Below are 23,045 nucleotides of genomic sequence, written 5' to 3'. Positions count from 1 at the left end.
ACACGCCTTGCTGGGCAGTGCCCTGTGAGCTAAACAAAGTCTTCTTGGCCCAGTCGAATGACTGTGTCTCAAGCACCATCCTTTCTCAGCTAGCTGCCATTGTAGAAAACGAACTAAAAGAAAATATCCCTGGTGGTGATAATATTGGTGATGTTTATTTTCTTTACGTTATACTGTAAAAACGGAAAGTGTTTACAATGCTAATGTCTTACTTTAATAATCAGGGGGAAAAAAGCTATGAAGCAATTTCTGTTGTGGAAGAAAGATACTAATGAACTAATTTATAATAGCATCTTCATAACAGTACTAGCTTAGCCTAGGGAGGCGAAACGTGAGCAAACATTTCCTAAGTACGAGGCACTGAGCTAGGTAATGAGCACATGGCGATGAACACAAAATAACCCTTTCCCACAAGTAGCTCCTCCTGATTTGTTTGCTCAGACAAAAAGGACTGAAGATAAGAAAATGCCTAGGTTGCTATAGGAGAACTGAGGAGGGGCAATGAAATTAGATTGATAAAAGCAGCAAATGAACAACAAAAAAATTGCTATTCACCAGTGATGAACAGTGCTCAGGAAGAGGGAACTGATATGCAAACATGAAGATGCACTGATATGCAAAAGACTGTGGCCCCTTCAAGGACTGCAAGAGACTGGCTAAATGCCTTTGTCACCTGGAAGTAGGGTGTGAAGCAGGGAGGGACAGGAGCAGAGGCAGGAAGGGATGGGAGCCCTGCTAGAGATTTAACTTCATTCTGTGTGTGAGCGTGGTGGGCAGGAGGGAGCATGTGTGGGAGAAGGGTATAGCAAGGGCATTTAAACAAGTAGAATTAATAACTGTGTACAGAGAAATCATCTCTAATGGTGGTATTTCTGGCACCATGATGGTGTGGAGGAAAGATTTTCCGGGCAAGGAGAGGTGGGGATAGGAGGGCTATTTGCATTTTTGTCCTTCCAGTAGTACCATATATGTAACTACTTATAGGTAAGACTGGCCCCAGTGTTTGCTCCTGTGCGGCCATAGGACATGTGTAAATTAATTGCCCAGGGTTTATGAGCATAGAGTCTGGAAGCAGGCTTTCAAATTTGACTCTCAGCTCCAGCACCTTCTAGCTATGTGATATTGACCTCTCAGTTTCCTCATCTGTAAAGTGAAAATAATCATAGTGAAGCCATCTAGTAAGATAGGGAATCAATAGATGGATCTGGAACCTGGCAAGAAGTCCACGTGGACATCGAAAACCCCAAGATGGCTGCTGGTAATCAATCAAAACAGCAAACAGCTGGAAGTCCTCTCCTGCCATTAGCAAAGGGGCGGAATAATTAATGGTTTAAAAAGCAAGGGCAAGCTCTCTTGCTCTCTTGCCTTCGCTCTGTGTCTGTGCCTGTCCTGGTGCCGGTCCCTGTCCCTGGTCCTGCCCTCTGTGCCCTGCTCTCACTGTTTTTCCCCTGCCTTGATGGCCATGCAAGTAAAACCTGGGCATTTATAATCTATAATGCAGAATTGTAATCTGTGAATTGGCCCACTTAATCACTTTTCAGCCCCTTCCCCTCTACTTGGGAGATCCATGATCCATTATTTTCTCCCATTGCTCTTCCCTCCTTACCTGAATAAATTACTGGCCTAATTCACCTGATGTGCTTTTGAAATTCATTTCTGCTGCATAGTCAAGAACCCAGACAAAATCCAGTTACAATAGTACTTACTTTAGTTATTGGGAAGATTTAAAGAATTAATACATACATAGCTCTTTGAGGCATGCCTGGCACACAGTAAGTGATACATAAGTGTTATTAATATGGATGTTTTACCTTCTCAGCACTGTCCTACCTATAAGGGAGGAAGGAGAGGGGTTTGGAATTAGGAGAAGCAGCATGCATCACATGGGCATTTACCTCTATGATCTCTAGCTTTCCTGTTGGAAATGCAGGTAATAATAATTCCTACCTCACAGGGTCTTGTGTAGATCAAACAAGATATTGGATACAAAAACATTTTAGAAATTGTAATTTGTTGAATACCAGCCACTAGATTAATATTTTCTCCTCAGTCCTCCTAATATAGCCTGCGCAAGAATTCAAAATTATCTAATTCTGTATCCAAGTGTGCCTAGTTTCTAGAAAGCCAATTAAGTGATATAACCCCTATATGCTTTAAATAATCAGATAGGATGTAGACTGAATGTGTATTCAAAGTTACATCCAGAGGGAATGTGGGTGATATGTTAATTCAAGCTTACCTGGAGGGTGGGCGATATATTAATTCAAGCTTACCTGGAATGTGGGCGATATGCTCATTCAAGCTTAGCTGGTATTCAAACAAATGGCTAAATCTCTCCTGGCCTCCAGCACATATGTCTCTTATATAAAAATAACCTAGAGGCTTGGGTTTTTGGACAGAAGTCCCCAGGCCTGGCTGGTTGTAATAAATTTTTCCTTCTCAAGAATATTCCTGAGTCCTGGCCTTCAATACACCATCACTGAATCTCTCTGCTTCCACAACACTCCCACAAAGAGGGCAGGGATTGGTCTCCATATTTAACAGAGAGAAACTGGGGGCCAAAGGGGTTTGGTAAGTTCCCACAGTTCTTGGGGGGAGTCTGGGTTGGGTCTGGCCAGGGAAGCTGCCTCTGTACTTCCCACATTGTCTGGGCAAGTGTGTTTTGCTGGCCTCATCCAAACCCAGAATCCACATAAATGAAAGCAAAATCTTAACCCAAGCCCCTCCCGCCACTTCACTAGGTTCTATTGCCCCTTACTTCAGAAACAGGAATAATTAAAGTGATTTTATTTTAATAGCCCCCAGGTCAAGCTCAGCATTCTGCATCCTTGGTCAATTTTCCCACTGTTTCTTCACTAATCTGGGGGAGAGGAAATGGTCCTCAAGTGGTTCATTTGCATCAAAACCACTATAATTTGTAAGTAAATGGCCTTGCTTTTAAATGCAAAAGAGTATCCAGGAGTTGACTGAGAAGACTATCTTTGATTCTTCAAATAGCTGCAACCCCTAATGTTCCGGAAATAATCTCCCTTTCTCTCCTATTATACTCCTCCAAGGAGGAGCCCCCTTTCCCTTCTTCAAAATATAGCCCTTAACATTTCTTAAATCAAGGGCAGCTCTCCTAGCCCACAGGGAGACTTATTTGAGGAACAATCCTCAGCTGGGCAGACACATTGAGATGCTCCTAAATGACAAGCTTTGGGAAATTAAGGTGAATAAAACACTACCCCAGTCATTAAGTTTAGACTTTCAAAAGGTAAATAAGCCCATAGTACATGTAATAAAAGGCAGAATATGGTGTTTTAAAAGAGCTGCAAAGAGTCTCAACCTGCTTGGACAATTAGGAAATATGTGGAAAGAAAATGGTTACTCAGTTGGACCTCAAAGGTTGGATATGATTTCTCCTCCAAGACACTCATATTGTAAATAGGGTCATTTGATTAGATCACTTCAGTTTAGGCATGGCCCAGGGTGGGTCTTAATCCTCTTACTGGAGTCCTTTATAAAAGGGATGAATACAGAAAGAGAAAGCTACAAAAGCAAGAAGCTAAAAGCAATGAAATGCAAAAGAGACTAGCAGATACTGCCCTGTTAATTGAATACAAATGTGATGCCTCCATTCCCATCACCCATTACCAAAGTTTTCTATCACCTAAATGGAAACTCCATACCAATTATACATTATTTCCTGTTTTAGTTTACTAGGCTGCTGAAATGCAATAAACCAGAAATTGGTTGCTTTTACAATGGGGATTTATTGCTTGCAAGCTTACAGTTCTGAGGCTGTGAAAATGTCCAAATTAAGGCATCATCAGGTGATGCTTTCTCTCTGAAGACCAGCTGCTGGCGATCCTGGACTCTTCTGGCACATGGACAGGAACAATGATGGCTTTTGCTGGTCTCTCCCTTCTCCTCTGTGTCTCATTGCTTTTTACCTTCCTGCCTCAGTGGCTTTCCCTCTGCTTCTGTGAGCTTCTCTCTCTCTCTTCATATCCATCCCATTTATAAAGGACTCCAGTAAGTGCTTAAGACCCACCCTGGGTCATGCCTTAACCTAATCAAAATGTCCCACCCCAGGAATGGACCAGCTTTTAAGAACATGATTTCCTGGGGGTACATACAGTCTTAAAGAGCCACGACTCCCCACTCCCTTCCCTTACATGGCCACTGGTAACCCTGTATTCTAGTTTCTGACTTTATGAATGTGCAAATTCTGCTTATTTTGTATATGTGAGATCATTCAGTATTTATCCTTTTGTGTCTGGATTCTTTCACTTAACATGATGTCTTCAAAGTTCAACCACATTGTTGCATATATCAGAACATTATTCGTTTTTATATATTGTATATATATATTATTGTATGTATATATTGTATATTACACAATATATAGTGTAACATATACATTGTATATATATATTATACTTTGTTTATCCATTCATCTGTTGATGGACATTGGGTTGCTTCCATCTTACGGCAATTGTGAATAAGGTTGCTATGGATATCAGTGTGCAAATGTCTGTTCAAGTCCCTGCTTTCAATTCTTTTGGGTATATATCTAGAAGTAGAATTGCTGGGTCATATGGTAATCCTATACTCAATTTTCTGAGGAATTGCCAAAATGTTTTCCAAAGTGGCTGCACCATTTTACATTCCTTCCAAGAATGTATAAGTGTTCCTATTTATCTACAACCTCTCCAAAACTTGTTAATTTCCATTAAAAAAATAATAGCCATTCTAGTGGGTATGAGGTGGTATCACATTTTGGTTTTGATTTGCATTTCCCTAATGGCTAATGATATCAAGGGTCTTTTCACATGCTTTTTGGCCATATGTATAACTTTGAAAAATGCTTAGTCAAGACTTTTGCCCATCTTTAATTGGGCTGTTCATCATTTTGTTGTTGAATTGTAGGATTTCTTTATATATTTTGAATATTAAAAGCTTATCAGATATATGAGTTTCCAAATACATTCTCCCATTTATACTTTCCTGATAAAATTCATTGATGCAAAAAGTTTTAAATTTTGATCAAGTCCCATTTATCTATTTTTTGTTTGGTTGCTTGTGTTTTTGGTGTTGATATGCTATAAGAAAATTAATAATTGTGAATTCATAAGATTTCTAATCAATAGTGTCTGCTGTTTCAGCCTAGAATTGTGAATGATTAACTTGCCCATTGTCCTGTGGAAAGTTGTAATGCTGCTATGCAGGCAACACCCTCACCTAGTAACTGAAAAATAGATGTTTAAAAGGAACAAGTTACCAGACATGGCATTTGCACATCCTGTTTGTATCCCCTGTAAAACTAAAAGCTGAAAACTTTATGTTCTTGCTCAGTGTGCCATGAATAGAATAGAACAAGCACCCCATGAGACACCGATCTCTCCTGTGGAGGGCTGGCCACCACCCACCCTGGATGGATTCGGTTACTTTAGATGAAGTAATTCCTCACAAGTTGCAAGACTCATTGGAATTCTGAGGTTCTGAACCCTTTAAAAGGGATAGTCCCTAAGCTGCAGGTTGGAGCCTCACCCAGGAATGGATGCTCTGCCTGGGACCATTTTTCCAATTAGGACTCTGATCAGCTGCAAAGGGGTTCCCCAGCCATGTGAGAGATCAGATATTGAGTTTTCCCCTGAGCTGGTGAGTGGTCGTGTATACATTCATTCTTTCCTATGACTTTAATTGATTACTTTCTTTTGTGATTGCTCAATTGTTATAATCATTTGCTATAACCTGAAACTCATTGATTTAATAAAAATTGCCTCTGTGTAGCATTTAGAGGTTCTGCCTCTTATTTAGCAGAACAGGTGTGATGTAAAGAAACCACCACCTAGCCCAAGGTCCTCCTGAAGATGTTTCCATTTGTTTTCTTCTAGGAGTTTTATAGTTTAAGTTCTTATTTAGGTCTTTGATCTATCTTGAGTTAATTTTTATATATGGTGTGAGATAGAAATCCATCTTCTTTTTTTTGCATATGGATATCCCATTTTCCCAGCACGATTTATTGAAGAGACGATTCTTTCCCCATTGAATGAACTTGCCATCTTTTGTCAAAGAGCAGTTGGCCAAAGGTGTGATGGTTTTTTAAAAAATTCTCAATTTGGTTCCATTGGTTTATAGTTTATTTTTGTGCCACCACCACACTCTTTGGATTACTGTTGCTTTGTAATAAATTTTAAAATCAGTAAGTGTGAATCCTCCAACTTCATTCTTCTTTTTCAAGATGATTTTAGCTATTCAAGGTCATTTACTACTCATATCAATTTGATGAACAGTTACTCATTTCTGTGAAGAAAACTTTTAGAATTTTGATTGGAATTGTTCAATTCCAGTATTGAATCTGTATACCACTTTGAGCAGTGTTGACATTGTAACAATATTTAGTCTTCCAATCCATGAATAAGAAATATCTTTCCAATTCTTAGGTCTTAACTTCTTTCATCATTATTTTGTAGCTTTCTATGTACAAGTCCTTTACATCCTGGATTAAATTTATTCCTAGATAGTTTATTCTTTTGTTGCTATTGTAAATGGAATTTTTTTCTTCATTTTCTCTTCAGATTGTTCATTACCAGTAAATAGAAATACTCCACTGATTTTTGTGCGTTGATCTTGTAGCTGCCACTTTCCTGAATTTATTAGCACCTGTAGTTTTGTTGTAGATTTTTCAGGATTCTCTATGCATTGGATCATATCATCTGAAAATATGGACAGATTTACTTCTTCCTTTCTGATTTGGATGCCTTTCATTTCTTTTTCTTGCCTAAATGCTAGAACTTCCAGTACAATATTGGATAACAGTGGTGAGAGTGAACATACTTGTCTTGTTCCTGATCTTAGGGGGAAAACTTTCAGTCTTTCACCAAGTATGATGCTAGCTATGGGTTTTTCATATATGCACTATATCATGTTAAGAATGTTTCTGTCTATTAATAGTTTTCTGAACATTTTCCTTAGGAAGGAGGTCAGGATTTTGTTAAATGCCATTTCTGTGTCAATTGAGATTATCAGGTGGTTTGCCCCTTCATTTGGTTAATGTGTTGTGTTACATTACTTGATATGTTCAACTACCCTGGCCTAACTGGGATAAATCCCACTTGATCATGGTGTATTATTCTTTTAACGTGCTGTTAGATTTTGGTTTACTATTATTTTGTTGAAGATTTTTGTGTCTATATTCATGAGAGATATTGGCCTGCAATTTTCTTTTCTTATAGTATTTTTATCTGGTTTTGGTATTAGGGTAATATGGGCCTCACATGGGCAGTTCCTTGGACATTTAAGTATAGAGTTACCATAAGACCTGGCAATTCCACTTCTAGGTATATACCCCAAAGAATTGAAAGGAGAGTCTTGAACAGATATTTATACACCAATGTTAACAGCAGTGTTATTTACAATAGCCAAAAGGTAGAAGCAATCCAAATGCCCATCAAGAGATGAATGGATAAACAAAATGTGATATATATATACACAAGGAAATATTGTTGACCATGAAAAGGAATGAAGTTCTGATGCATGCTGTAGTATGGATGAACTTTGAAGACATCACATTGACTGAAATAAGCTAGATACAAAAGTACTAATTTGTATAATTTCCCTTATATGAAATATATAGAATATACAAATTTATGGAGATAGAAAGTAGAGTACAGGTTACCTAGGGTGAGGGTAGGGTTGGGAATGAGGAGTAAATGCTTAATTGTTAGAGTTTATTTGGGTGGTGAAACAACTTTGATAAAGGATGGTGGTGATGGTAGCACAAACTTGTGAGTGTGATTAATACCATTGAATCGTGTACTTGAAAGTGGTTAAAGTGTGAAATTTTATGTTTCTGTATGTTCCCACAATTTTTTAAAAAAAGACTGAGTTGAGAAATGTACAAAGGCTAATATTGCCATAACTCCTGTTCATCTATTTTTTTTCTTCATATTTTATTAAAATAAAATAAAATACTCTTTAGAAATGATATCATAGAGTATCAGTTCTGCAGTTCTCTACTGCTCAGATCAGTGACAGTGGACCCAGATTAAGGAGAAGACAAGTAGACTCCTACTCTTGATTGGGATTGGCAAGGTTCTGGAAGAGCAAATGGGGTTGGAAAATATTGCTGTGGACAATTTAAAAACATACAGTCTTCCACAGATAATCATGAGCTTTATAATCATGACCATATAGACTAGCTCCAAATGCCTTAACACAACTCCTAAGGCAATCCCTGATCTGACCTTCTCTTTCCTCTTACCTTGTCATTGCACTACCCTGTTTACATCCTGAGTCCACCTTGCTGAGCCATGGTCTCAAAACTACCAGGAATTTTCCTAGCTTCCTGTTGAGCATACATACTCTTTCTTCTACTTGGAATGCTCCTTTTCCTCACTTTTAGTGACTACGGAGATGCTAACCATCGTCTCAACAGCAGTTGTCTAAGAAGAGCAAGCCAGGACAGGCATGATTTCAAATACTTCAGTTCACTTGTTGTTCTTACTCCGGTATCTACAGACAAAGGTATGTCATAATTGCTTCCTTTCACAAACCAATGATCTTTCTTTGTTTTTCTTCTCATCATCCCACCCCATTCACCTTCTTATTCTTCTCCTTTTCTAGTTCCAGCTTAGTGCATTAGGAACTCAATAAATATTTGTTTGTTCAAACATATCTATCCTCACCAATGCACCTAGAATTTTCTTCTTTCTAACTGTTCTTCTGGAAATAGGTAGAGCTAAAAATTTTGCCTAACAGTTACTAATTCAAAATTTTCAGATTCTCACTCCTGCTTATTTGAGGGCTTTATCTACACATGGATTCTGAATTGACATGGTTTGCTATTTTTAAAGAAACCTCACATTTAAGTAGCTGCTTATTTGAATAATCTTTCCAAATTCATTAGTTGTCTTTACAGCAGGGGGTTATGACCTTACAGTTACTCTAAGTTTTGGATAGTCACAGACTCTTGTAATATTTAGAGTTGGGTTAATTAAGTACTTGTAGATGCCACTGGTTTATTTGCGAACTCGTATCTTCTTTTGTATTTATTTTTCTTATAATTTGTGGAATATGGGAATTCAATTTACAGGAAATTTTCGAGTGAGAATTTGATTATTGTCCTTCAGAAAATTGATTTTTATTGATTTCTTCCCTCATCTCTGCTATTCTCAATTAATTACTACCCTTTCATTTTCTTCTGGCTTCTATCATACCCTTCACTAACGCACTTCTCTATGGTATAGAAAAAGCTGTTGCAGAGTTGAAGATGTTAAGTGGTCAAAGTGATTGGTGATTACTGGATGGGATTTCCTTGGATTTCTAGAACAAGAGAACTAGAATGAATTGTGCAATGGGATGTGTCTGGGAAGTGTGACTAAGACATTGTTTCCAAGAGAAACATCAGCATGAAGAAGATAATACCTTTCCTGAAGAGAAATAAAATGTGTTGACCAAATCTCTACCTCTCCTGGTTTGCATCTTTCTGCAGTGACATCTCTCTCTACCACTCTGCATATCAGCTGAGAAGCTGACTGGAAGATTTCCTGGCCATGGATGGCATAAGCATCATAAATTGGGATGAATCCCTGTCTGCTTGTCTGAAATGATGCTTCATCTTTCTGGCTCATATTAGATGAAAATTTTGTTAAGAGAAGGTAATTGGCTGTGAAACTTTGCTTTTAAGTGGAGGAATTTATGATATAGCAGGCAGCAAACATGCCCTCCAACATCATATTATGTTAATTCTTCTCCATCACACGAAGGGACAGAGGTTAATAACATTTTTAAGCTTACATGTTACAGAAATCGATTTGAATCCAAGCCTTTTTAACTCTAAAAGCACTTGTTCTTAACAGTTAGGCTTTTTCAGTCCTAGGAGTCAATGACATTCTTCTAATGCCATGCTCTGACCTCTGCTAAACTCTTGACTTCTTGATTTAGAAGGCATGGAACAGCTCCCCCTTCAAAGGGGAATTCTGAGCCCTCCTTGCACTCGTGCTTGCTGTCACTTTGCAGATTAGATCAATATTTCCCCCTGAGTGGTCCCCAACTCTGCTGGAAGATATAGGTGGGCATAGGCAGCGCAGGCCTCCTGCTGGCTTTACTGACCTGTTGTGTCATGAAGGGAAAGGGCTGCTCCAGGGGATCTCTAGGCCAGTGAGAGTTCAGGAAGTTCCTCTGAACTAGAGAAAAGAGCTTGTGAGTTTCCCATCTGATGTCCTTGGGTCCAGTGGATTTGGGTGGGCCAATATGTTCTTTCCCTCTGGATCCAGAAGTTCAGAGGGCCTTTGGCCACAAGCAGCCCCTTCTGATTACACAGTGTGGTATAAAATCATAATTATTTTCCATAGGCACCATGTCACAGAAAAGGGGGAAGCCCTATTTAGAGCATCTTGCAGTGTGGCACCTCAGCAAGGAGGAAATCACTGCCCAGAATCAGCCTCGGTTAAAGTGAGAACACAAGGGCTATAAGGAAAAATCATCAGGAGGACACATAGCTCTTTAATTCCTCACTGGAAATGTACTCTAACAGCAGGACACCAAACATCCTGATCTGACGAATTTATAGAATGTTACAGATTGAAGAATAATGAATCCAGCTCCCCACATTTCATGGAAGGGGAAACCGAGGTCCAGAGGAACGACCCTGGAGTCTGTTGACAAAAAGTTCTTCACAGATACAACGTGGCAGGAAAAAAGCAAAACAAACCCCACTGGGGTCCTGAGATTGGGGGAAGGGAAACTCAGCTTGGAGAAGAAGGAGTCTCCACAGCCAAAGGGGAGGGAGCTGCAGGGAACATGACGGCCAAGCAGGACCACAGCCTGTTACCTACTAGTGAGGGGAGAAGAATGATTGAAACACCAGAGTTTTAACATGCTATTCTTACTAATAAGCTCTTTTAGCTCCAACTCCCAAAATGCCGCTGGATGCCTGGAGAAGATTCATAATGACACTTAAGTTTGTAAAGGATTCTGTTCTGAAACTGCAGCCGTAACGCATTACCCACTTGTGCTGAGCTCATATTTAATTCTGACACAGGACAAATATGAAGTGATGAGAACTTGATGTTTTATCCTCTGCTGCTGGAGAGGAGAAGTGTTGGGCCATATTGTTTTTGACACAGCGCCTCAAGTACAGGTAGTACACGCTTGATGAAATAGGAGATGCTACACGGATCCGCGGAGAATTCTGCAGCCCGGTTTGAGGTTTAAGTTTGATGTTCCCCCACCAGGGACCCACCAGTCACAATAATTACATTGCTGTCTTCTCATAATATGATTTATTTAGATGTTGCTTTATGAATTAATTCCCTCTAATTGCTGCTCCTCTCACTGTAAATCAAGGTTTCTTGCTTTCTGTAGTACGGAGAACATGATCCTACAGTGCAGTAATTAGTCCAATTAGGAAGCAAGGCAGATGTGGAAAACCAATTAGTTTCAGGAATATGTCTGTGCCTATGTATCCCAAGTACTGTTCAATTGAAATTTAATAGCGACTTAATAAAACATTGTTTTATTCATAAACCATCTCCTCCTTCCAAACTCCCATTTGTTTGTTTATCTGTTCATTTCTAAAGGAGCCAGTGCCAGCTTGCTTCATGCTTGGCAATTCTCTTTCCATACAGAGAAGATTATTATTTTCTCCTTGTGGTTAAAGGGAAAAAAGATCTTTGTTTAGAGAGGAAGGCAGAGGCCCATGGTTTGGGGAGGGGCTGGGGTTTCTGTACCTTCACTCTCTCTATTGTCAATCTAACCATCACCTGAACTCAGAATTAAACCAGGAGACCACACGGCTGCACTGAACACGCACACACATTCATATATGTATGCATAGACACGCGGTGTGCACACATGCATGCACATAGACATACATACATGTTCACACATACACAGACATCTGTGCACATACATAAATACAAGTTTACACATGCACATAGCTACTTAGAACATGCACACAGACACACATTTACATGAGTACATAGACATGCACATATATACCTACACTGACACATACATGCACACATAGACACAAATACACACACACACACACACCCCTAGTCACCACCCCTCAAAGGAACCCTGTGCCCAGCCTCCTTTCCCAATCTAACAATTCTCACTGGGACTTCTGCTGCCTGACTGTGGGCATGACCCAAGGGACATTCCCTTCCTGAGGTTTATTCAATTGAAATATTGGAACAAAACGAACTATTAACACCATGGGTCCAAAAGGTAATAATTTCATCCTCAAAGTATTAAGGGTTAAGTGTTAATGCACAAATCACCAACAAAATAAAACAGTTTAACAATGTGATAGTTTAGCCATAGTTTAGTTGGCGCTCTAACTTGAGGGAAGAGACCATGTGTGGCACCACTCAATTGCATGCATGGATAAACCATTTAACCAAATTTAGGAAGAGACTTGCGGAAACCCTAATTCAGTCTCGGGGCTGTGGGCACAGAGTGAGGAAACACTGATGTTCTCTGCTTGGTGAAGGGCGGCAGGGCCTCGGCAGCCTAGGGGAGCTGTGGCTCTCATTCACACTGCAGCTCAGTTCTTCTCTACCAAGGGCAAGGCAGGAGGCACCCTCCTGCATTTTGTCTTTGTACGGATAACATAGATGCTTGGAGAGAAAGGGCCCCTTAAGTTGTACCAAGAGCCTATTATAGAAGATCTGAACCCCACAGAAGGGAGCCATCCTCCTTCCCCAAGATGGTAGAGCTAAAATTAGCTCAAGGGTCTCTGGACTCTTCCTGTCATGTTCTTTGCACAGCATTATGCTGCCTCCCCTTTGGGAATGAGTCTCTAGTTTCCAGGACATCTACATACAAGAGTTATTAAAAAATTCTATCACCAAACAATCACAGTAATGGAAAATCCCTATTCACTGCTCAATCTGATAGGTAAACCATGTAACTTTTGATTTATGTAACTCATTATCATTGCACAGTCGTTGCAGTGATATGCTCCATTTGTTCCCTTGATCATTATGTGGTTGGTTCTTTCTCTGTCCTGAAAGTAAGACATTAATAATAACCAGAAAGGGTAATACAATTAGCACGATGTGGCACTTAACATGTGCAGTTAGCAGTGCGTGTGTGGGGGTGTTGTGTGTGTGTGCATAGTGTGTGTGTGGATGGGGGACGTGCTGAGGATGTTCACTGCAAGAGGCAAATAAATCCATATTTTGGGACCAGCCTGCTGTTTCCCTCCTGATTCAGGAGAGGGATGGGGCCTGGGAAAGTTCCGTTTCTATCCTCAGATAGTCCAGCAAAGGTCCCTTGGGTACAACCTGCAGTGTGCAGGGGTAAGGAAAGAGGAAATAATGTCGGTGAGGAAAGGATGAGAGCAGATTGCCATGTATTTGTGGTGGATTTCAAAAGCCTGTGGCCCTGGTGACCTGTGAGATGAGGTCGTTTGTCCCAGCTCACAGAGTCATCAACGCTCTTCCGACTGGATGTCTCCCTTGGGGGACGTTGGACTGAGCTCAGGATGCAAATTCCCAGCCACTCTGGGGTGGGTTTAAAACCAGCCTTGGCTGATTGAATGGTGTTAAGAAATGAAACCCAAGGAGCAGAAATGGTTTCCTTGTCCTGCACAGCCTTTCACCAGTAGAAGCATGTTTTTGTTTGTTTTTTCCCCTTTTGGCTAAAAGCAACTATCAAGCAAATATAACTAAAACAAAACAAAAAATACCTCCAACTCAAGGTCTGTAAATTCAATACAATTTAATTCAACAGATATTTATTGATGGATATCCAGGAGTTACAACTATTATTGATAATATACGCAGGCATATACTGTGCTGGAGTGTACGGGTTATTTAAAGAAGACTAATGCATGATTCTTAGCCTCAGAGGAGTTTACAATCTACACAAGCATACGTAAAGGGTCCAACAACCTATAAGAAAGAGCAATATATGAGTGATAGGAGAAGCATCCAAGTGTGGTGAGGGCTCAGAGAAGAGAATGGTCATTGAGGGAGTCAGGGGAATCTTCACAAAGAAAGGGTAGGTTTGGGACAAGCAGAGAAGGAAGACATCGCAGGCAGGAGGAGAAGCTTGGGCTGGTGACGTGAGAGCAGAGGTCACTCTTGGGGGCAGTCAGAATCTCATTTGTTTAGAACCAGTATACCAGTGGGTTTCGGGGGGGGGGGGGGGGTTGCGCAAAGCATGGGGCCCACGGGAGCTGCCCCAAGCTTGGTAGGCCCTGGGCAACGACAGAAGCCTCAGCCAGGGGATTTGGTCATATTCTTGGGACTTTTCCTAACAGAGAGACCCTTTCAAAGATCCATTCCATCTGCTCTGCTTAATGATTGTTTTGAAAAGTTAATGCATCAAACCTTTGCCCAAGACATATTTAATTCAGTGGCCCTCGCTGAATTAAATTATTAGATAAGTCCTCAAGCACACATACCTTGCACTGTTGACTACAATGATAATATTGAATTCTTCCTGAGTCCAAAGACTTGTAAATTATTGCTGTAAGGTAAGTTTTTTAATAACAGAGCAGCATAATTTTTCTGTTACTAATGGGCTTTGGTAATACAAAATGCAGTTATTTAAGTCTTTTCAGTGACCCTAAAGGGATTAAAGAGGCCACACAGCTGCATATGAGTCTGCCACTTGGTGGGGAGTGTATGTATGGGGGGGGGGGGGGCGGTTCTGGAAGCCAGGATAAAGGCTCAAAGACTTCTTCACAGCCTTCCAGGCAGCCCACATTGATTGCGTGAAGAACTGCCTTTGGGGCATCTGCTTTCCCAAGCAATCAATGCAACAACACGAGTGAGAAATGAGTAACAGCAACTGCTTAGCATCCATTCTTCCTTGTAATTAATGTCACGTGGCTGTGCGGACAGCCTCGAGCTGCACGGTGAAGAAATGCTCATTCAGGGATACCAAGCAACAAACAAACACGAAAAGGCATGCTTGCGCATAATTCTCACAAAATGCAAAAAAAGGAAAGGGCCTGCCTTGAAGCTGTGTATAACTGAATCTCCACTGGGGGGTTATGTTTGGTCTTTTTTCTTTTCCTCTGGAAAAATCAGCTCATATATTTTCTTGCAAACCAAGACAAGCAGTCTCTTAATTGTTCCATTAAAAGAGGTGTTGAAATGGTACTAATTGTCAAATGCAATTAAGTGTAGCAACATGTCACCGGTAAATTAATGAGAAGCCAGGTGCTGAGTGTGTGTGTGTGTGTGGGAACACAGCATTCTTGAGGAAGGGAGGAAGGATTATCCTTCTTGGAGGTGATTCCTGCTTGCCTAACCATGGGGCTTTATGCATAGCCCTGGCCCCTGCTTACAGCTTTGAAAGGTTTCTGACTCATCCGTGGCCAGTTGCTGTGAGTGGTTTTAGCTCCTCTGTCTCTCAAAGCTTGAGTGATGTTGTGAGCAGTGTTGGTAGCTTAAAAGGGAAAAATCAATTGCTGTTCTTGGAAAACTCAGAAAAAGGGGACAGTTTTTGAGTTAAGAATCCGAGGCCCACATGTGACATTGTCCCCTCACCATTTGGATGCCAGCACAGTCCAAGCGCAGTCACAGTAATACAGCCTGTGTATAAATTCAAAATTATCTCATTCTGTATCCAAGTGTGCCTACTCTCTAAAAATCCAAATAAGTAATATAGGCCCTACAGGCTTTGAATGTTCAAAAGGGATGTAAAACGGAGTGTGTATTCAAAGTTACATCCAGACAGAATGTGGGGGAAATTTTAATTCGAGCTCACCTGAAATGTGGGGGATATGCTAATTCAAGCTCACCTGGAATGTGGGGGGTACTTTAATTCAACACCTATCTGGTACTCAGACAAGCACTTAACTAACAAGGAAAATCGTTTTCTTTCATAAAAGCACCATTTAACTCTCCACCCTTATATCTTTTCTGTATAAAAGGGAACCCCAAATTTTATTCGGGGCTCGGTTTTTATTAGGACAGGGGTCTACTGAGTCTGGCCGGTCAAAAATAAATCGACTTCCTTCTTGGAGTTCTCATGTCCTGGCCTTTGATACCGCGTCTACCCGGCTTCTCTACAACAACAGTACTTGTTTGTCACCTGGGGACATGGCATGAAACCAGGGGTCTGCTAAGATCAAAGCCAGAAAACATGCAAAGCTACAGGGAAGTGGTGTAGAGGTGCCCTGTGGACAGGAGGCTGCTGGCTCACTCAGTAGCCTAGGTTTTGCTTTCCTTCATTTGATTTCAAATTTCTTTAGTTAGTCTTTCTGTAGGCATTCAGTGAGTACCTGTTAAGTATCCAGTAGGAATACCATGTGTAGTGGGACCTACAGAGATATAAAACATGACCCCATGACACCTGCCTTCATATTTCAGCTTGATTAAGCCCACATTTTCAACTAGATAGTGCTCTTTGATGGTAGGGGCTGATCCTATTATTTTTGTGTGTGTCCTCCAATACCTTGCACAATGCCTGGCACATATTAACAACTCACTAAGTATTTAATGAATAAACAAAAACAATTCAGCAAGTTGGGAGAGGAAATTGCTTTGTGGAAAATGTAAACTCGTGTTGCATGGTGAGAAACCTCTTCCTGGCAGTAGCCTGAAGCTAGCTGGACACTTAGAGACCTCCTTTCAGATGAGATCAGAGCGGGAGGTGTAGAACTGAGCGTCATTTGTGAAGAAGGGATAGTTGAACTGTGGGACCACGGTCTGTTCTTTTTATTTTTAAAGATTTATTTATTTATTTATTTCTCTCCCCTCCCCCCCCGCCCCAGTTGTCTGTTTTCTGTGTCTATTTGCTGTGTGTTTTTCTTTGTCCGCTTCTGTTGTCAGCAGCACAGGAATCTGTGTCTCTTTTTGTTGCGTCGTCTTGTTGTGTCAGCTCTCCATGTGTGCAGCGCCATTCCTGGGCAGGCTGCACTTTCTTTCGTACTGGGTGGCTCTCCTTATGGGGTGCACTCCTTGCGCGTGGGGCTCCCCTACACGGGGGACACCCCTGCATGGCAGGGCACTCCTTGCACGCATCAGCACTGTGCATGGGCCAGGCTCCACATGGGTCAAGGAGGCCCGGGCTTTGAACCGCAGACCTCCCATGTGGTAGACGGACGCCCTAACCACTGGGCCAAGTCCACTTCCCCATGGTCTGTTCTTGATAGAGAAAGAGTGAGCAGGTAGAAGGCCCACACCTGGGCGAACGCCCACATTTGCAGGGTGAGAGCAGCTGTTAGAGGAGGCAGAGGATCCAGACCTCACTCTTAGCATGTGCCCTGTTTCTCAGTGACAGGTCCTGAGAGGGTAGGTAAGGCCGTAGATGACATCATCTTCTAGAGCTGGCTGGGCAGTTCTGGAATGCGACAGCCATAAAACAGAACAGTGCTATCAGGGCTCCTTTCCAAGGTGAGCACAGGGTGCTACATGGGCCCATTAAGAATGGGCTGTGGTACGTATTTTTCTCCTGCTTTGGTATCACTCTGCCTCCTGCTGCTCACATTTTTGAAGAAATGAGTTTGAAATGGTTGCTGTTCACATGATTTCTTCCATCCTATGAAAATGCTCTCTTAGAACTATGAACTCCAGCTTAGCTTTCTGTGGAAACCCAGTGAATTGGAAGTTAACCTGGGATGGGAGGAAGCACAAGACTAGTAAAAGCAGGTGTTAGATTCATGTGTCACCTTGGCCGGGTAATGGTGCCCAGTTGTTTGGTCAAATAAGCACTGGCCTAATTGTTACTGTGAGGGCATCTTGTGGACTTAAATCATCTGTAAGTTGATTGCATGTACAACCAACTGAGGAGATTGCCTTCAGCAGTGAGAGATATCTCATCCAATCAGTTGAAGGTCTTAAAAGGACAAGTGATGATTCCTATCTCTACTGCAGCTAGCCAGCTTCTCCAGGAGAATTCATTGAAAGCCTTCATCAGAGTTCCCAGCTTGCACCTTGCCTTACAGAATTTGGACTTGTACATCCTCAAAGTCACGTAAGACAATTTTATAAAATCTCGTAATAGGTACAGATATCTCCTGTTGGTTTTGTCTCCCTAGAGAACGCTGCCACTTGACTGATAGTGTAGACCCCATTCTTGGTGGCAGATGGAGCACAGATAGCCCCTGGCATAAGGTAGTGGAGTAATTGTTTCAACTTTTACCATTGGTCAGCTGGGATGGTATACTGGTGGGAGGGACTATATAAGATGGTTTCTTTTCTTAGGCATTTTTGAAAATTTGGAATTGGATCTCTATAGCTAAGTTTGGTTGGCTCTGGAAAAAGGTCATGAAAAGCTGAGAGTAATTGATCAACTATTAAGAGCTAAATGTGAAAGTCAGTGGGCCTCTGTGGTAACTTATAAGAGAGTTTTGCAGAAGGAGGATAGTCAAAGTTGAAGAACAGGGTCAGGACTTAATCAGAAGAGTAGCCAAGCTCCAAATAAGGTTTTATTCCCAACAGTCAGATCTGTTACGTGAAGCTCAAGGTTCTGGTTGGGAAAGAATGGAACTCTTGACGCATGAGATGGGAACATCTGTGTTTACATCCCTGAAACCTTAAATTCCTATATTTTCCTAGTTCTGAATCTATCAATGAAGACCATTCTATCCTATTAGAGTTAGAACTCACTTCTTTCTTGAAGATGATGCAGAGGCCTCATTTTTTCAAGACAGCATCTTTCAGTATCTACCCTCACCTCCTCTCCTGGCCAATATATCAACAATGAGGGTTAAGTCATGTCATAACCTGGACAAAGATATGCTGGGTCTGCTAAGAGAGGAGTGGGACTTTACCCAAAGAAATTGCAGAACTTAACCTGGAAAGAATGCATGGGACTAGATTCTAACTGTTCTGGACCAACAAGGGTAGGTGGTTGGTTGGCAGAAGAAAGATTTAGATAAAAGGGAATTTATTGATATGGGGGCATTTTCTAAAACCCTGGCAAATACTTCTTGAAATGGTGAAATAAACTGCTAGGATGTTACTTATAAGTATGAAAAAGTGATGGCTCACACTAAACTAGATAGAAATGTCAGAATTGCCATGGCAAATGATAGAAGAAGGGATTAAAAGGGTCAGAGAAGTGACCATATTAGAATGAATATAATATAAAAGAATAGAAAACTCACCAGATAATCATTTTCAATAGAAAGGCTCAGAGGATAAGCCATTTACCAAACAATAAGGAATGCATTGGTAATGGGAGACACCAGCCTTACTAAGTGGTTCTAATAGTTCTCCTTTGTAGGCCAAAGCTGAAGGTAGGAGATGCTGCTGCAGAAATGGGCTCACCAGAGCAATGCGGATGATAAGACATTGCCACAATAGTGGCTAAATGGTGGCTTAACTGTCAGAAGCCAGGTGTGTACAACTCTCATAATGAACAACAAAGTCAGTTGGATTTCAAGGCTCCTGACCTGCAGAGAGTTATCTAAATGTTAATAGAACATGGCATCCCTTGGGACAAAAAAGAAAGTCAGCCAATAGGGTACTGTTTAGTCTCTACCAAAAAAAAAAAAAAATCGAGGATTGATGATTAGGAGACTGAGAGAAGTCACTCCAAGAATATGTCACAATTCCTTGCCCAATTTTCAGGTTTGAACTAGTTTGACTGAAGGAAGGGCTGAGTTCCTAAGAAGAAGAACCCTGCAAAACCATAGCAAGTATATACAGTGTTGTGTCTATCAGTCTTTCCCCAAAGGGATTACAGTAATTTATTTAGCTGGTGAAAAGGGAATACACAAATATTTTGAGGATTCTTGGGCCCAAGAACTGAGTAGACATTGTTACCTAGAAACCCAAAGTATCATCATGGCCTCCATGATACAGTGGATGCATATGGAAGTTCAGGTCTCACTCATAGTGGATCTAATAGGTCTGGAGACCACCCCCCGCTCCCGCCGCCCAGTGGCTATTTGCCTGGCCCTCACTCATATAATTGGAATAGATATACATAGTAGTTGGCATTGAAGTAGTCCTTGGCCTGAGGGATAAGAGTTATTGTAGTGGGGATGGCCAAGGGAAAACCTCTGAACTTGCTACCACCCCCACTTCAGGCCAAGATAGTAAATCTCAAACAATATCACGTCCATGTGGGAATGGCAGAAATTAGTACTGGCCTTAAATAAAGAAGGTAGGAGTAGTGGTCCCCATCATAATACCATTTAATTTACCAATCCATTCTTTGCAAAAAACAGATTCTGGAGGATGACAGTGAACTATCAAAAAACCCAACTGCAGCTGACTTTCACTACAGTACGTTTACATGGCTTTGAGTACTTCATATGCAGGTATTGATCTGGCTAATAGGGCCTTTTCCACCTGGATCAAAACAGAGAATAAAAAGAAGTTCATATTTACTTGGAATGGATATCAGTGTTTTAAATTTTTAAAGTTTGCCCCATCTTCTCCCATCCTCTGTCATAATTTAGGCCAAAGGAACCTAGTCATCTGGACATCACACAGAATATTACACTGACCCACTGTACTGATGACATCCTACAAATCAGACTGGATTAGCATGTTGTAGGTTTTATTAAGCCAAGCACTTCAAAGGGTGGAAGATAAGACCTGTGAAGATTTAGGGGCCCTCTACATCAGCAAGATTTTTAGGGGTCCACTGGATTGGAGCATGCTGGTATATTCCCTCCAAAGTAAAGGACAATTTATTGTGTCTTGCACTGCCCACCATGAAGAAGAAAACACAGTACCTCTTTGAGTTCTAAGGCAGCTATTTCACACTTGGAAAAACTGTGTAACCCATATACCAAACAACATAAATGCTGTCTTCTTTGGGTGGGGCTGAGAATAGGAAAGGCTTTGCAGCAGGTTCAAGCTGCAGTGCAAGTAAACCTGCTGCTGGCTCTGTGGCATTAGAAGTGTCAGTGGTTGCAAAAGATGTACTGTAGAGTTTTGGAAAACCCCTGTGAGAAAATCACAACATAGGCATTTGGTATTCTGGGATAAGAGCATGCCATCTGCAGCAGAGAACTGTACATGTTTAGAAAAATAGCTCATGGTGCTGTACTGGTCCCTGGTAGGGATGGAATGCTTGGCCATGCATCTGGAATTGCCCATCATGAGCCGGGTTTGATTAGTTCTACTAAGTCTTATGGTCAATAGGGTCCAGCCTTCTTAAGATGGAAGTGATACATCTGGGATCAAACACAAGCAGGACCAAAGGGCAAAAGCAAGCTGCACAATCACATAGCCCAAACTCCAAGACCCCTGTCACTGTTGCACCAGTGCTTCTTCCCCAGCTCACTCATTTGGCTGCATGTGGGATTCCTTATGACTAGTTGATGAAAGAAGAAAAAAATGGTTCTTGGTTTATGGATGGATTATCTGGACATGTAGCTGTGTATGGTAATTGAACTTCAACTCCATTCAGGAATGAGTTTCAGAGATATTAGTGAAGGAAAATTTTCATGGTGGAAGTTTAAGAAATCTACCTGGTCTTTACTTTGTATATAAAGAGAAGTGGTTCAAGGTTAGAATGCATCTGGACTTATGGGCTATAAAAAGTGGATTGGCCATCTAATTAGGGGCTTGGATGGAAAGATTGGGAGACTGGGGGAGGTATGGACTAGAGGTATGTGGATGGACAAATGGAAGTAGGCCTCTAGTGAAAAGATTTTCATATCACATGTTAATGCCTATCAGAGGGCATTCCACCATGGAATAGAAACCATAGAACCAGGGACACAAAAACACTTGGCTAGGCTTTATCATCAGCAATCCCTGTGGTGACACAATGGGCAAATGAAGAGAAGAGGCATGAGGGCAGGGATAGAGGCTATACCTAGACACAGCAGCAGGTACTCCATTTAGCAAGACTGGCTTATCTACTGTCACTGTCAAATGACCAAAACACTAGAAACAAAGAACAATGATGAGCCATTGTTCAACACCATTCCTTAAGGATCCTAACTGGCCACTTGGAGGCAAGTTGACTATATTGGATCCTTATACTCTGAAAAGTGCAGCTCTTTATTTTGACAGGAATAGACACATATTCTAGGAATAGACTTTTCTTTCCTGCCAAAATGGTCTTAGTACCACTCTCAGAGGCTTTTAGAGTAGTTAATCCACCAGCATGGGATCCTACCTAACATGGTTCCAGACCAAGGGACCCACTTTACAGCAAAAGAGGTGAGCTAGTGAGCCCATCACCAAATGAATCTACTAGTCATATCACATATGGCATCATCTACAAGCTGCTGGCCTGACAGGGTAATGGAATAACCTGTTAAAAGCATGGCTGTAGTTCCATCTCAGAGGTGGTGCTTTGTGAGAATGAGGCACTGTCCTTCGGGAAACAGTATAAGCTTTACATTAAAGATTTTATACAGTGTGATGAACTGAACAGGTGGAACTCAGAAGCATGGGAATCCAATGGTGGGAATAAGAGCCCCATTCCCAGTGGCCCACTGGGGGAACTTGTGCTTCTCACCTCCACAGCTCTAGGCTCTGCCTGTGTAGAGGCTGTGCCAAGGGATATAGTGAGGGTCCCTTTGAACTGTTTTGAATCATTAAACTATTACTAAACTATTATTATTGAACTAAATAATAATTGCCTTGGCACGTCAGGCTTCATGTATCAAGGGACCAGAAGGCAAGAAAAAGAGTCTTGCTGGAGTAATTCATCCCAGTCAATGGAAGGGAGAAATATGCTTGGCACCATTCCTGGTGATGCCCATGGACATCTCTTGGTGCTCCCTTGACTAGTTTTGCTAAGAAATGGATAAAAGTAGCAATCCTGACCTGAGGAAGGCATGGTACTGGAAGTTAAGGCCTTTTAGGGATAAAGGCAGGGGTCATGTCACCAAGCAGACTACCAGGACCAGCAAAGGTACTGAGAGGGGATTTAAATGGACAGTTGGGGAAGGACATAATGTTATCAGTTGTAGCTCCAAACCCAATTATAGTGATGGTGACTAATTCATCCCACTAATCTTCCAGATTTCCCACCTAAAGAGAGGCTCACCAGAATCTGGGAGAAGCTTCTCCTAGAGAATATATAAATAAATGGATCCAAGAGGTACAGAGGTGGGAATGTAGAGTATACTATGATATGCTGTACAGAGTCCCTTTCAGGAGTGAAGGACG

The 23,045-nt window shown here is 41.3% G+C and overlaps 1 long non-coding RNA gene across 2 annotated transcripts; it reads left to right on the top strand.

Annotated features, from left to right (window-relative positions):
* Positions 1 to 5,492: 5,492 nt before the first annotated feature.
* On the top strand, positions 5,493 to 11,517 carry LOC111766942 (uncharacterized). 2 transcript variants are annotated; one of them, XR_009180227.1, is made up of 4 exons: positions 5,493 to 5,646; positions 8,393 to 8,514; positions 9,482 to 9,647; positions 10,344 to 11,517. It is a non-coding gene; the product is annotated as an uncharacterized lncRNA (long non-coding RNA). The 2 variants fall into 2 exon arrangements; XR_002798858.2 differs by having other exon boundaries at positions 9,482 to 11,517.
* Positions 11,518 to 23,045: the final 11,528 nt, after the last annotated feature.

The sequence above is a fragment of the Dasypus novemcinctus genome, chromosome 13 (assembly GCF_030445035.2).
Source record: "Dasypus novemcinctus isolate mDasNov1 chromosome 13, mDasNov1.1.hap2, whole genome shotgun sequence".
In the NCBI taxonomy this organism is placed as follows: Eukaryota; Metazoa; Chordata; class Mammalia; order Cingulata; family Dasypodidae; genus Dasypus; species Dasypus novemcinctus.
Note: the sequence above shows the minus strand (reverse complement) of the source record. Positions and strands in the feature narration are given on the sequence as shown.